Here is a 10,351-nt window from a genome sequence, read left to right on the forward strand (position 1 = left end):
AAAAAAACATTAGGAATTAATATTAAATGTTACCATTTTACTTAAATTATGCCGTTTAAGTGAAAAGTACTGGGGTTGAATTTTGAATTAATCCCCAATCGTCAACCTATTTCAATCCCAAACAATGTTTCTTAAGCACTAAGGAAAAAGTTCAGCAACAATTATCAACATGACTTTTTTTTTTTTTTTTTTTTACAAAAGTTTTTGATATTTGGCAGGGGTATATTTTTAAAAAATCGGAACTAGCTTGCGACTCGAAATACATAAATTTCGCCTGAAGTTATAAAATAAAATTTAAAAAAAAAAAAAGTTTTGCAGAGGAGATTGGACCCCTCTAAATAGGCCCATATTACCTGGGAACAAACAAACAGACACACCCAAAATTTTCGTCTTAATATGTCCATGGTAATTTCCCCGTTGGAATACTTAATGGTTTTAAAACCCCATGTTACGAAGAGAAGAAAGCAGTATTCTCCTCTTACCGTTCAAAACGGATTTCCCCTAATCATCCTCTGCACGACACTAGTCTTCATATTGTGATGTACATCATTTGGGTCTCATTGTATTATGATTACTATCTTCCATAATCAAAATAACATTACAGAATCGGGATCTTACTTATTTTCATTTTAAATTAATTTATTTCGGAATTTAAATTAGATCAATCCACCCTACTTAACTACGAGCTAATTTATTAAAAGATAGAGAGATGAATGCGTTCTCGTACAAGCTATCATACCCTCTATAGCAGGGCCAGCACGAGGTCTCTGACCACTCGGAGTGACGTTGCAACTACTCACGTGTCAAGGCTTTTCTCGGTGCATCTATAGAGACAATGGTGTAAGAGTGACCGTGGTTGGTAACACTAGTACAAAAGTAGGGGCTGCATTGTCCACCCACATGTGGTAAGAAACGTCAGAGACCATCTCTTGCTGGCCCTGCTATAGAATAATATACTCTGCTTCAGAAAACTGTTTGGCCTAAATCCCTGAGCATGGCTTATCCTTAATCGGACTCTCCATTAAGAGGATCACCTAACTATCTTAAGTGGAAAGGTTGGGTAAGGTTAAGGAAAACTCCCTCATTGAGGAAAAAGAAGTCTTCTTTAGGGTCTCGACGAGAATTTCAGCTTAAATTCAAAATTACAACCGGTCGAATAAAACCAGACTGAAAAAAATCAAGATACCGTTGCTATCTTATCCTAATCAAATGTAACACATTAGTTAATGAACCGAAATATGCCCAAATTGGGCGTGGCCTCTAAACTCTAAAATCTCCATACTAATGTCCATTAATTCATCAAAGTCTCCCTTCCCTATCCAGAGGATTGTTTCACCTAAACTTAACTCTGACAACGAAAACTCGTTCATATATTCGGAAATTGATTTTCCCGAAGTATATGCCTCCTAAAACAAAAACTTAATTGTAGGGCCTATTCCCAGTCATATTACAGGCTGAAACTGAAATCCCTAGAACACTGAAACCCAGCTCGAAAGCGAGACAATATGAAACAGCGCTCTACTCGGAATACAATCCCGACGCATGGAGCTTGAATACTCCAGCCCAAATTCCTTATAAAAGAAGCCCACCTGCTTCTACTTAGAAATATTTCGTTCCGTCCACTTGTTGCGCAGCCTCTTACATATACGGAGCTCCTTTGTTGCTAAGAAGTTAGCGTACGCGCCTTTAGCGTGGGACACCCGGGTTCGATTCCCGGCGGGATCTCACGTGGTTCGAACTCCACGTTAATCAGAAGGTCCCTTCTCATATAGCCTCGCTGATGAAAGGGACGTTAAACTCAATTCTTACATATACGAGCCGCAGCTCCCTCTCCACTATAAAGAAGAGACTGTTATAAGAAATAACACACACACGCATATATACAGTATAGTTATATATTAATCGAAGCTATATATAAAACTACATGAGCTGACAAATTATTGAACACTTCCTGTAGGGTTACAATGATTAAATTTGGCATGATTGTAGCTTTCCGGAACTAACCCACAAGAAAATTGCCAAAAGAGAATATTTTTAATTTTTAGGGGGTCTAAAGAGGGGATGAATTTCCCCGTGTTACTTAGATAGGTCTTTTTTTCTTTTTTTTTAACCTATAATCTCATGTTTTAGGTATTTAGAATTGGAATAAAAACTTTGAAGTCCCTACGCTTGTACGTTTTCGTTAGCGCCACCTAAGTGAATCATCAGAAAAAAAAAAATTCCAACTGTAGAATGGTTTTATGGGGAACTGAAAAATCTTACCCGTTATTTATATGGGACATCTTATACACCCCAAAATGTTTAGGCACTTCCGGCAGGATTACAATGATGAAATTTGGCATGACTGTAACCTTCCAGGACTTCCCGACAGGAAAATTACCAAAAGTGAATATTTTTGTAATTTTTAGGGACCTAAGGGGATGAAGGAATTTTCATACTATTTTTATTATTATTATTATTATTTTATTTTTTTATTTTTTTTTTTTAGGATACAAAATCTTACCTTTTAGATAGTTGACATAGGAAAAGAAGCTATAGAATTGTGGGTTCAAGAGGTGCGAGGCCGTAGGTCGAGCAAAGACAGTGTGTTGGGGCGGAGGCCCGGGATGGACAGATTCAGGAAATATGAAGAGCAAGTTCACGAAATTCAGTGTTGATGCAAAGGTCGATAGATAAGAAATGCGACGCCGTAGGCCGAGCAGACTCGGGGGTCTGGGGGCGGAGCTCCCAGCTAAGCAAAGGCTAATATATATATATATATATATATATATATATATATATATATATATATATATATATATATATATATATAACGTAATGGAGTATCTCTCTTTAGTTATAATGGTTAGCGTTGCAAACTAGCTAAAAGAAAATTATTCGCACAATTGGTGTTGACTAAGTAATGTAAGTAAGTATCTAATTTAAATATACATATATTATACAAAGTAATGAACATCAAAAATACCAAATAATAATGATTAACTATTAAGATAGTTATCAAAATTAAATTAGATAAAAATCCATAATAACTATACCTGTATTTGCACATAATCCCATTATGCAGGATGGTTCATTTATAATGACAGTAGTAAATATCTCAGAAATCGTAAAAAGTAGATGCGAAATTTTGTAACAAGAAACTATAGGGAGGAGGACATCTTTGCATATATTAATCAAACACCCAACGAACACTGTTGCCAACTCGATAAAAAGTTATATCTTTTCAAATGGCACTACGTCAGATTATTACATATTTCAAATCAACATGTCAAGTGAAAGCATAAAATACCTTGTTTATTATTCAGTGTTGCAAACTAAGAATGTTATACTATTACAAACATCCAAAGTTTGGAACCCTCTAACGCATATATAGCACAACGGAGATGCACAGGATAACGTAAATCAAAAGTATCTTAGCCTTGGATACCATGGTCATGGTATGGTTTGTTTAGAATAAAAAGGAACGAAGTTACCAGAGCTTCAAAATTTGATTTCTTTTAAAATGCTTTATTTCGAAAAAATACTTAGATAAATATTATATCTAGTTAGCTGTATGGTTTGTAATGGATGTGTCAATTATTTTGCCGTTTACAGCACTTCGATATCTCAAACCGCTCCGGAGATACGATCAATATTGCTGAAGTTTGCAACACTGGTTAAATCATGTAATTGCGACAATTTGTTGTAATAACAGCTCCTAAAAGCTATTGCCGTAATGCTATAAAAGAGAAGGAAAACTACAATCATTTTAAATATTTTCCAGAAATACGCCGTTTTCGGCAGTGGTGCGAACTTTTATCAATGTTTATCATATCTCCGGAACGGTTTGAGACATCGAAGCACAGTAAACAGCAAAATAATTTGTAAGTCGATTGCAAACCACACAAGTAGCTAGATATGATTCTTATCTAAGCATTTTTTTTAAATAAAACATTTCAAAATAATTCAAATTTTTAAGCTCTAGTAACTTGGTTTCTATTCATTCGAAACAAGTCATACCATGACCATTGTATTCAATGCTAATGTACTTTCGATGTGTATTATCCTATCCATCTGCGTTGTGCTCTATGAGTGTTAGAGGCTTCCAAATTTCGGATGTTTGTGATATCCTTAGTTTGCAACACTGAATACTAAACGTGGTATTTTAAGTTTTCGTTTGGCATGTTGATTTGAAGTATGTAATAATCTGATGTAGGGTCATTTGGAAAATATAACTTTATATTGGGTTGGCAACACCGTACATCCGTTGATATTACAAAATACCTAGGACGTTGTCCCTTCCCTATAGTTTCTTGGTGCACAATTTCGCTCTCTCTCTTTTACAATTTCCGAGATTTTCACCCACCCACACACACACATATATATATATATATATATATATATATATATATATATATATATATAATCAGAAAAATGGAAACACCTGTAGTTGGCAACACGTCAGATGTATGGGTTGGCAGTGGTGTCGTGGCGCCCGCAGCGCCGGACCGCTGGTGGTGGTGTGTTAGGTCGGTCTCCATACTACGTCAGGCCCAGTGGAACAGCAGTGTCCAGTGGCTGCAGCAGACAGAGGTAGTGTCAAATGGGAGACCTCTCAGATTTGCAAAGAGGGCAAATTGTTGGTGCGCGGTTATGTGGAGTGAGTGTGACTGCAGTGGCTACTGTATTAGGTGTGTCGCGTGGGACAGTGTCGAAGGTGATGACGGCCTACACAACACACGGGAAAACCACATCGGGGAAGCGGAACAGTGGGCGGAAGAAAATCATGAGTGACAGGTCACGCCGGGTATTAAAGCGCAATGTTACGCAGAACCGTCGTGCCACTGCGGAGCAAGTGACGGAGGAACTCAATCAGCACCTCCCCCACCCTGTTTCGACAATCACAGTCCGCCGCGAATTACATGACATGAACTTACGGGGTCGTGATGCACGGGCCAAATCGCTCATCAGGGTCCATAACGCTTTCGCACATCGCAAATGGTGCCGCAACCATGCAACTAGGACCTCAACGGACTGGAAACGTGTGATATGGTCGGATGAGTCATCCTTCACCCTATTCCCAACTACGGGCCGTGTTTATGTGTGGAGAAGGCCCAAAGAAGCTTATGATCTGCAGTGTCTCCGCCCAACTGTGAAACATGGCGGCGGCTCGGTGATACTGTGGGCCGCCATATCATGGTTTTCATTGGGTGCTGTGGTCACACTTAGCGAACGAATCACTGCCAACGATTATGTCGCAATTTTAGGAGACCACCTGCATCCTATGGTCCGGATGTTGTTCCCGGACAATGACGCCATCTCCAGGATGATGCACCCATTCACACAGCTGGCGTTGTTGCAGTGTGGTTTGAGGAACATCGGAATGAATTTCAACACCTCCCCTTGCCCGCCCAATCCCCAGATCTCAACATAATTGAACATCTGTGGTCCGTCTTGGAAACACGACTCCGGCGATGATTTCCACCTCCATCCTCTCTCACAGAACTGGCCGATGCCCTGCACGAGGAATGGTGTAAAATTCCACTTGCTACCATTCACGACCTCTATGCCTCCATCCCACGTCGAATCAAGGCTGTTCTGAAGGCGAAAGGTGGCCCGACACCATATTAATCTGGTAAGTTGCAATTTCGTTCAGGTGTTTCCATTTTTCTGATCACCATCTGTATATATATATATATATATATATATATATGAAACTGAGAAAAATTAGCAGAGACCACAAAGTGCATCACTACAGCACACAATTCTACACTAACCACCATACTTCTATGTAACTATAGGGAAGAGACTGTAGGCTATGCGTATCCTAACGGGGGAAAAGGAAGAACGTTCAGAGTTTACGTTAAAAAAATATATATATATCTCACAAACTCCTTATCTAATTAGGCTAATGAAACTTAGTACATACATCACCTCACGAAAAAATAAGTTGACAAATAGGAAAGTTCCTTTGAAAGTTTGACTTCTACATTTCTATAATATTTTAATTTCACTGATTGTATTTATAAAATTGGAAAAATGATAAAACGGATGAACCGTATAAAATCATTTTTTTAAATGGTTAACACGAGTTTTTATCATTATATTTTGATTGAAATATGTATCGTAAGGGAGAAAAGGGTATAAATCTTTCACAAAGACTCACTTGAACTATTTTTGAACATGCTTAGCGCTGGGTGGAACTGAACTTCCTATTTCAGCTAGTGTATACTACGTGAAAATGAACTACAACAAAATAATGTCACATAGCACAACAGTACATTTGAAAATTTGCGTAAGTCCTCAAAATTATATTGCCGAATTCTTCGGCGACTCAGAAAGACGCAATACGATACTATCTGCATCCTGTATGTTTTATATGTTTCATCATCCTTATATATTTTATAATAATTCAAAGTGCGAGAGATTTACTACAGACCAAAAAGATGCAATTTCTATCGGAGTTTTCAATTACAAGCTTGACTAAAACGGATCACGAAAAACTGACATTACTGTACTTTCTCTCTAGAATGGTGGAAAAATCTCCCGATTCCACAGACACAGTCTTGCTAAAATTCTAACTGGCTTTTCTATGCCCAGCATCACCTACTCCCCAAATCCAAATATGTAATGTAATATACTGAAATAGCCTCTGAGGATGTAAACGCTGACACACAAAAAGCATATTGAATAAAAATTTTGAAGCAGGATTTCTTCGTCGCGACAAATTTCTATCAATCAAGCCACATGTTCACGAACATTAGAAAGTACTATCAGATTTTAAAAAGTTCTCAGTAAAACATTTCCATTTTATAATGACAATACTTTCCTCATGAAAATATCAATTACTATCACTTAATTTTCAGACGTTCAAATACGACGCGCGTGCCTTCTTAAAAGACTTAATTAAAACATGGACAATGCAAAGTGTTTTATGATTTCCATATAAGGAGCTAGTAAGGTGAGTAGGAAGCACTCAAGTGGTCCAGTGGTAATTTTGCAAGTTTTGAAGACAAATTAACAAAACAAAAAAAGTGCATTTGTAGCTAAAATTGAGCACGATATTGATTATATTTAGAGATACATAGCATTCATGCTTTTTAACACCCTCCTGGCACAAGTTGGTTCGTGTTGTATACTCTGTAGCTTTTTGTCAAGCTATATCCTCCCTTTTGTGGTGGACATTGTCGTGTCCGTGGGTTTTCTTAGGATTCTCCCGTTTCCTCCCACATTCTTATTCCACCAATCAATCCTACCATCATCATTCACTTGCCTTAATCATCCGCCTCCTTTAGCCTAATGGCATAAATGTGGGACGTTAAACTGAAAGATTTCAATTCATTTTCGTAGCTAGTGAAGAATAAAGAAAGCAGAAACTTTACACATATTTCACATATTTGCTAAACAAGAATCACAACTAAAGTGCGGAAGTGAAACAGGAGTGATTATGAGTATGGTACATTAACGTAACCATAAATAATCAGGAAAATAACGTTTACAACAGGCTTGTGTTCCTTCGATCAATTTATTTATTTATTATTTTCTTTTGAAACTTTACAGCAAGGGTGTGGTAAGTCGTTTAATTTCAATTGCATAAGTGGCTTATGAAGTTCTTCAGGTAATAGACTTTTAATTAAGACACAATATATGTCCAATCGTCAGTTCCGTGCATTTTTTTTTTTTTTTTTTTGTATGCACTGCTTGAGGTACTTGTCAAGTTTAGGCACACCATACTTTGCAAAATTTACAGGTAAAATTCAATCTCTGCATGGAACAACATGTATATAAGGAACAAATTTCTGAAGGCGACAGAATTAAATACTAAGCAGCACAGCTGTATTTTAGGTTTTAAAATTGTAAGGTTACTACTGTAAAATCATTGTAAGTGAGTGTTAAAATTAGTGAGTGCATATGTAAGATGGCTGTATTATACACTATTTTCAGTGCAGATTGATTGTACAGATACACAGATTTGTAAAATTTACAGAAGAAATTTATAAACATATTTTAATAGAAGAATGCGTAAGTAATCAAAATATGGTGTGTTCTTACCTATGAGATGCGTATGTACGTGAAAATACATAAAAGTGAACCTACAAATTCGCACATAAGTTAAGTATGATGGATAGACAATTTCTGAAGTTTACGGAACAAATTTATAATAATATTGTAATAAACCAGTATGTGAATAATCGAAGTACGTTGTATTGTTACGTCCGACACGGATTTGTAAATAGGAAAACAGAGATCGAAATGCAACATACTGCATACATTCTATATAGCCTATAGCCATTCAGCACACTGTATAAGCGAAAGTAAGTCATGGTATACGAAGTTTAAGAATTAAGAAGCGGAACCACTGAATAAGGTGATTCAGGGTATATGAAGGTGAAGAATAGCAACCACTGAAGTGTTGGTGAAGTCTTACAAATTTCTGTAGTTGAAAGATATCGTCGACATGGAAGAATCGTAAGATATGGAGAGTAATCAAATATAAGTTTTTTCTTTTTTTTTCTTTTTCGGATTTCTAACAAACTGCAAATGAAGGTGCCAATCAGGTAGTCTATCTTTGTATCCTGTAGTTGTATTCCACAATCAACGTTTACGCGTATACCCACAATCGTTGACATGCCTACACCCTATGAACGTACTCCCTCGCTAACGCTCGGGCCCTCTTAATACACTCCTCCCCTGAACCGGGTAGATAACATTATACTTTTTCGAGGTCCTAGCAAAGATACATTGGTGTTTATAAACAAGACCCCTTAAAGTGAATCTGCACCGTGGAATGCTAGTGCACAGCTCAAAAATTATTACTGAAGTTATAAAAAGTGAAAGCAGAAAGACGGATGTATGAATTTATGTATGGATTCGTACAATCAATATGCACGCTATTTCCCACCAGCGGAGTATCTGTACAGTATACAACATCTGTAATTTATGTTTACAAGAGTAAAACCATTACAAGTGCGGGATAATTTTGGAACTGGGGGGAACAGGTAAAATCACCACGTTTACAAGTTAAATGAATTTATGTTACGTAAGTGTAATTACTAACCTGACCTAGCCTAGCCTAAACCATCAAAAACAGAAAATATTGGAAGTACTAATGGATTGAGTATAGCCCGCTCCCCCCAGTGATTTTTAACGAATCATAATGATTCTAACGATTGATACTAGTTCATAATGAATCGGAACCGCATGTTATAAAGATTTAAGATGTAAATCCTGTGGTAAGGAAGTTTTTGTATAAGTAGTAGTAGTAGTAGTAGCGGTAGTAGTAGTAGTAGTAGTAGTAGCGGTAGTAGTAGTAGCAGTAGTAGTAGTAGTGGTAGTTAGTAGCAATAGTAGTAGTAGTAGTAGTAGTGGTAGTTAGTAGCAATAGTAGTAGTAGTAGTAGTAGTAGGAACGGGTTAGAAGCCCCGCAGGGGTTGGTTGGGTTCTGTTCTCAATATAAGTAGTAGTAGTGACTCTTCCAGTTCCTGTGACAAACAACTGGGGGGAGCGGGCTATACACAAGCCGTACTAATTTTAAGCAAATAATTCTGCCCCCCCCCCCTCACACCCGAATCCAAATATCCTTACCTTACCTTCCCAAACGTAACCTCCCTAAACACAAAAAATAGGTAATAGTTAAGAACAGCTACTTCTCATCTCCCGTGCACGAGGATACATCTTACTGTTGCACTACCTAAACACGCTAAGTACAAGGGCAAGAACTCAGTTTATTACCTACTTTTTAACATCCTAGATAGTCAATGAATAATGCCTGAAAGTATGGAGTTTCTCGTCCTTCCCTAAATGGGAAGTACGGCTCCTTAACTATAACCAAAAATACAGCAAGCAAGCAGCACGAAAAATATAGCAAGAAAACACGAAATTTAAGCAAAATATTCTGGCCCCCCAGTTCCAAAAACATGCCGGAATAATATAATGTAGGTCAATGTAAACCTTTTGGAGAACATTAAGAAGGTTTCCTCATCTTAGTGGCACCCAGAAAGATAATCTACAGAGAAAATTCAACTTACCAATCTAACCTCTGCATAACACAAAGTAATGTATGTACATGGAATAAATACTCCAGATTCCTCTGCTCCTATACCACGTGGTCCCGAAGTTATGAAGCAGAATCCTCTTCTTCTTCTTCTTCTTCTTCTACAAAACACTTGCTCACCAGCAAAATTATAGAAATTAAATCTAAAGGGACTTATGCAGAGTCGTTTTGAAGTGTGATTAGTGGCATACTAAAATGTTTGACTAACTTATGTTTCTTGTAGTAGTCAGCCCTTTAGTATGACACTAATCAAATTTCAAAACGACTATGCATAAGGAGGAAATTGTTTAACAGCAAAGATCACAATTAAAAGGAAAC

The 10,351-nt window shown here is 37.2% G+C and overlaps 1 protein-coding gene across 2 annotated transcripts in view; it reads right to left on the bottom strand.

Moving 5' to 3' along the window:
* Nucleotides 1–10,255, bottom strand: part of LOC145675935 (tRNA (guanine(37)-N(1))-methyltransferase) — a 39,358-nt gene extending 29,103 nt beyond the window's left edge. The window contains exon 1 of one of the 2 annotated variants that reach the window (XM_081746749.1): nucleotides 10,046–10,255. The gene's annotated coding sequence lies outside the window, so the exon portion shown is untranslated. Of the gene's footprint in view, nucleotides 1–10,007 lie in introns of both variants that reach the window. The other variant, XM_081746748.1, reaches the window with a different exon arrangement.
* Between the last annotated feature and the right edge of the window lie 96 nt (nucleotides 10,256–10,351).

The sequence above is a fragment of the Thermobia domestica genome, chromosome 18 (genome assembly GCF_964235325.1).
Source record: "Thermobia domestica chromosome 18, izTheDome1.hap1.1, whole genome shotgun sequence".
Classification (NCBI taxonomy): Eukaryota; Metazoa; Arthropoda; class Insecta; order Zygentoma; family Lepismatidae; genus Thermobia; species Thermobia domestica.